The sequence below is a fragment of the Coffea arabica genome, chromosome 8c (genome assembly GCF_036785885.1).
Source record: "Coffea arabica cultivar ET-39 chromosome 8c, Coffea Arabica ET-39 HiFi, whole genome shotgun sequence".
NCBI classification, from domain to species: domain Eukaryota; kingdom Viridiplantae; phylum Streptophyta; class Magnoliopsida; order Gentianales; family Rubiaceae; genus Coffea; species Coffea arabica.
The window spans coordinates 32,160,511-32,166,674 of NC_092325.1; the positions used below are offsets into that span (position 1 = coordinate 32,160,511).

Below are 6,164 nucleotides of genomic sequence, written 5' to 3' on the forward strand. Positions count from 1 at the left end.
CACAAAAATTCAAAGCAATGTGGTACATGTTCACAAGCAAGCAGGTTAAAATCCCGCCTGCATAATAACGCTGAAACCCGCAAGCGGGTTTCTGTCTTTTTACTATTTCATTGTTACCTCGCATGCGGGTTAATATTATATTTGATAGCGAGAAGAAAAAATTGGTAATTAGGCTTTTTGGGCATTATAAGTCAATATTTAAATTAATGACAGTTAAAAAAAAGGGTTGTATAAATTGGCAGTTAAGTTTTCAAAATTAATTTAGACGAATTTGTAAAAAGTTAGAATAAATAGGTTGTAAACGAGCAATTGGGTTGTCAAACTCGTTTTTTGACATTTCCATTGAACTACATTTACCCATACCGGCCATGAATAGATGGGTATGCGAATCTTAAAATTTTACTTATGGATATAAATAATTGGGTAACGCGACCAACCCAATTAACCCATCTACCACCACTCAGGTCATTTCACAAATACATTCATCAGACAAAGCTTTCACCTGTCACAAAAATTCAAAGCAATGTGGCACATGTTCACAAGCAAAATGGTTAACATCCCGACAGCATAAAACGCTGAAACCCGCAAGCGGAATTCTGAAAGTGCTGGTAATTACATAGTCAGCAAAAGCAAGAATTTCCTTCCTGCACCACTCAAAAGGTCTACTACTTAGCAATGACAGACAAAGGTGGTCCCATATTTGAGCAAACAAAACGGGCAGTCCGGCATAAGCGGTTGCTTCTTCTACAACTCATTTTGGACCTTCTCCCCCAGATTTGAACAAAAACAACCACATGACAATGGCAACCCAGTGGATAATCAAGTACATCCTTAGCTTCCTTACTTTCGATTGTTGGCACCTTGAATTTTCTTTCAACCTATCCAACTCAGCTTCCATCTTGTTCATCGACCTTAGCAGTCCAGGTATTATTTCTTTTGACCTTTGACACATCTCAGGATCAACCCAATCCCAGTATATGCAGCCTCCTTGTTCCTAGTTTGACAAGAACATTATGTTTGCAGACAAGATTAGGTGGCTGCAATTCATACAAACCCAAAATAAAAAACAAGTATAAGCACAAAACCCTAATTTCCCTTACTCTGTACTTGGCACATCGACAAAACCTTCTTCCTGGGTTCATGGCAGTCCATGATGTCATCATCAATGTTTGCTTTCCACAATCACAAAATTGCCTCACCATTTCTCTTTGTTTGTTGAACCATGCGTTGGGTTCTCCTTTTCTTCTTCCTGCCCTGTGGATAGCAGAATGACAGCTTGGGTCTCTCAGCATACCGACCTGAAGTGCCCTTTTATGATTTGGATCGGGTCTACATTATCCATCTGAAGTGGGTAGCATGGAGGGAAACTTTCCCTCCATATTTCACCATTTTTTTTTAATCTATATATGTGATTTTTTGTGAATTTTCATTGTTGCCCTCAGTCAAAGGACAGTGTTTACCACGCTCTTCAACCACCAACGGCAATCAGGATTCTGTCAACAATTTTCCTTAACTGGGAGCAATTCATAAGTTTAGGGATTTAAGTGTCCCATTTTGAAGTTAAGGGACTGAAGTGGGTAATCGCCCAAAGTTTGAGGGGACAAAGTGGAATTAACCCCTTGAATTTGTATGCATTTTAGTTCCTTGGACATATATGCCTGCACTATTTAGTGGTGACATAGTATTTTCTAGCGCTTATTCTTTCCCTAGTGTTCTTCTTTTCCTGTAAAGTAAGCAGCAAAATATGATTTTGAAACATAATTGTCTCTATTTCCCACTCTCAACTTGGAAGTCTTTTGGTCTTCCATTGCTCTTGTATCAATGTGCCAGTGCTACTTGAAATGTGCTTGATTTGCATGATATGTTGATTTTTTGACGAAATAACAAAGAACATTGACTGGCTTAGCATATTTCCAATTACGAATGTCTTTGTGTAGAATGCGTGCAATACACTTATACCAGGAGAAATGGTTTCTTAAATCTTGGTTGGTTTTGGGAAAGGAGGCATAGTTTGTTTCTGTGGTTTTTTTTTTTCTCATGAACAAGGCGTGAGAAAAACCTTTGGACTTGTATGCAGATTACCATCGCATCAAATATGCAGGTTGCATCCCTGTTCAATGTGTATCCAGTACTTTTGCTGTCAACAAATTGAAGTGAGCACCTTCTGTCTAGCCTTGTGTCATATCAAAGAACCACAAGTTGGATTGATGAGAGATTCTTGGTAAAACTGGTCTAACGTCTACTCTACATGAGAAACTGATCAATATTGCACTTTTTCACAAAATTTGATTTTGTCTATTACTACAGCAATATATTATCCTAGCAATGACATGAATTGATACCTGCAAAGGATATTGGTCTTTCCTTTTATTTTTTGTTGGAAAAAAAAGCTAATATTCATTCTCGCCCACTTCTAGCATTTGTAAGTACAATCACACCAACTTCTACCAAATTTGGATCCACAAGTACTAATTAATAATTTATCAGCACCAAACTGTTTTTTTTCTTTTCACAAATGGTAACAGTACTTTTATATATTAACACTTGATAATACAAGATTTAGTTACAAAGAGAATCACCCCTTCATATCGTTCTTTGCTATGTCCATTAGTCATACTGGGAACTCATTGTCCCATTCTACATCATTTACTAGCTTGATTGCATATTGAGATAGTGTATGGCTACATACATTCCCTACACTGTACACAAAAGGAAAGTTGCACTGTTCGAATTCTTTCTTCATCTCCTCAATATCCTTCAGGACTGTTGCAATGTTAATGTCTTAAACATTGCTTGCATTGATTTTGTCCACCACAGATTTGCAGTCTGATTGGACTTCTATTTTAGTCCATCGTGCATCTTTGGCCATCATAAGCGCAGCTCTTACTGCTAGAGCTTCTTCCTCAATAGCATTTCTGCTCTTGCATTCCATTGTACCCACTTGCTTTCATTATTTTACTAGTCTAGTTACTTGCTGTAATTCCTTTCCCTGTTCTTACCATTTGAGTTGATATGGCTACATCTGTGTTAATCTTAACAACTCCTAGCTTTGGTGACTCCCATCTCACCTATTGTTGCTTTGACCTTTTCCTCTTCAGTTGCATTAGCCATTTCGGACTCCATCCATTCCTGACTAGTTATCTGTGACCCCTTCCCATCTGACTGGTTATCGGCAAAAATCTTGGCTGCACAAAAATCATCACATACTTGGCTGCCCAGAGTAGTGCAATTACTTTCAGAAATAAATTCACAACTTCCTTGAGAATGGACAAAAGGAGTGCCCCCATCAACTGCATAAGTAGTTCAATTGAAAACTCATCCAATTTCTGAAAGTAATTCAAATAACAATATAATTAGATGAGTCCTCCAAGAACAATAGCCACTAGCTAACAATAAAAATTATGTAAAATAGGTATTAAACAAACATCCGTTGAGAAGCATTAAAAGTTCATAATGTTTCAATTGGAAACCCTTCAAGCAACTAAAAGATGATATCCATAAGAAGTGAGTTTTTCATGGATGATAATTCTTTCTATTATTTTAAACATTCACTTAGTTTCGGATGATTGGTGAAACTTTAGAAAAATTTTTAGTTGTTCTAGTAATTTATAAACTTGCTGTTCAATTAATGGAGGGTTCCATAAAAAACAAGATTGTAAGAAATTCAGTCAAGGCTTATTATATAGAAGCACAAATTTGGAAGTAAGGAATTTTTTAACATTTTTTCCAGAGAGGGGTGAGATTTAAAAAGCAGGGAAGAGGTAAGGGGATTTGAACAGAATTAAGGAAATTTAGAGGATATTCGAAGGAATTTTCCTAAAATGATAAAAAAGACCATATTGCTCTTTTAGGATATACAAAATGATATTATAATTTAAGACTAATTTAGATTGTTGATTGCCATATGCGCCAATAAACTATACTGATTTTCCATTTGCCCTTACTTCTTTAGAGAGCATATAGCAATTGACCCTAGTTTATTCATGAAAAATTTAAACTTTAATTCTTACATGGTATATATTTTTGGATTATTGATAAAAAAAAAACTTTATAGGGTAGAAGATTTGCTTTTGGGATTTGATGTAATTATCTACTCCTTTTTGGTCTATAATTGAAAAAAAAAATTGACATGATTTTCTTGATGAATAACAAAAATATCGGAATAATTCAGTGTAATTTGCTGAATGAGATTCTTGAGAATTAGCAGTTAAAAGATCACGAATGGTCAAAAGTTGGGATAGGCAACTTCTGCTTAAGCATGAAGTTTAATTATTTGCCACCCCAACTATGTTGAAAGTTGGTCAAAAGAGCAATCATGTACAAACGCTATGCTAAAAATGTACTTGTATACATGTATTCTGTGTCATTTAAAGTTTTTGCTTACAAATAATTGCATAATGATATGAAGTTAGTGGTTACCATAATCCAGTTTCTATAGAAATTTTAAGTAAATTGTTCTTTACAGCATTAGAAGAATAGCAATTTCAAATTTTTAGGTGCAAACACTACTAAAAATGTATTTTGATACTCTCTTCGTCCTATTAAAAGTGTCATACTTTTCATTTTAAAATGTTTTAAAACGTTTGTAATGTTGAGAAAGTCAAATAATTTTTTAGTCTCTCTTTTCAATATAGTCCTTTCTTTAATCATATGCATGCTAAAATTCAAATTCAAAATTTGAATTTGTGGAAGTAAGATTGGAAAAAAAGTACAAACATCACAATCAAATCACTATTATTAAAAAATTGGATTCTCGAAATATGATAAAATAATTAGGACGGAAGGAGTATATGTTTTGGGTCATTTAAAACTTTTTGCTTACAAATACTTACATAATGATATGAAGTTGGTGCTTACTGTAATCCTGTTTTTATAGAAATTTTAAGCAAATTGTTTGATACACCATTTGCGGAATTGCAATATCAGTCTATAAAGTTTGGGCACTATAACAAAAGAGGCCCTTAAAGTTTCAAAGAAGATAAATCTATTGTTTTTGTTTCCAAATTTACCAAAACATAACCTTGTAAGCTTGTAAAAGGAGGCTTCAAGCCTAATGATCTCGGGAAGCACCCAACACGATTTATCTACTTCACTATATTACATCATGCAATAAGCAAAGTACAAAACCAAACCTTATTTGGTTGGTAATATTTTCAATTTTGACCAAAGAAGTTATTGGCAAAAATTAGGGAAAATTCAAATTGTGAAAGTTTTTTTGTGATTTTTTTTTTTAAGTGAAAGGTCTTGAATCCAAGACTTCTTACTTACAGCCCCTCCCATCTTACCACCCAATCTAACTCTACCCCCAAATCATGAGAGTTACTTCTTTATAGAATAAAATAAGGTATAGCTCTTAATATCAATTAGATACTATTCTTTAGCTATTTTTCTCTTCCATGTTAATGTTCATTATAGTTTCAAATTTTTTTTAAAAAAAATGTTAAATTTTTGTTATAAAAAAATGTTGAATTTTTGTTATAAAAAAATGTTGAATTTTTTATTAGCAATGGAAATCAATTTGTTTTGATAATCTTAACTAACATTTAGAGGACTATTATAGTTAGCATTCAACACCATCTTTTTTCCACTAGTTAACAATATTGGGGATTAGATATGCTTTTGTGGAAACTTTTGGGTAATATGGTCAAATTAGAAATGTTACAAACTATATTTGTGTTTCTCAAAACTTTGAAGAATTCTACGGCGCAATCCCTAAACTTTGTTGACCCCAATAGCTTTGGCGAATTTCTAAGAATATAGTCAAAATTGAAAAAGTTCAGAAAATTGGAGTTATGTGGGGGGGGGATTGTTGAATAAGGGGTCGCCGCAATTGAGAGGTGAGGCTACTAATAAAAAGAGTTTTAATTTTCATTTATTTTGGTTCATTTTTTTTTCAAACGCTTCGCCACTCAAAGGAATCTTGGTCATATTCATCGCCGCTCAACTAATGAGCGGCGAAGCTTTTGTCTTTATGTGTCGCCACTCATCAGATGAGCGGCGATACATTCTTGTTTTTTTTTCGAAACATTCTTCCTACCTTTTATTATTTCATATGTAATTTTTAATAAGTTATTTAATGTTCAATAAAAGGCAGCGCGACCAATTTTTTTCCTACCATTTAAGGCCCGTAACCTTAAATACGTGTAATTAGGTTTTACATTTTA

The 6,164-nt window shown here is 34.0% G+C and overlaps 1 long non-coding RNA gene across 1 annotated transcript; it reads right to left on the reverse strand.

Moving 5' to 3' along the window:
- Positions 1 to 844: 844 nt before the first annotated feature.
- Positions 845 to 1,449, reverse strand: LOC140013823 (uncharacterized). Its single transcript, XR_011820638.1, has 2 exons — positions 1,101 to 1,449; positions 845 to 994 (listed from the first exon to the last, which is right to left on the reverse strand). It is a non-coding gene; the product is annotated as an uncharacterized lncRNA (long non-coding RNA).
- Between the last annotated feature and the right edge of the window lie 4,715 nt (positions 1,450 to 6,164).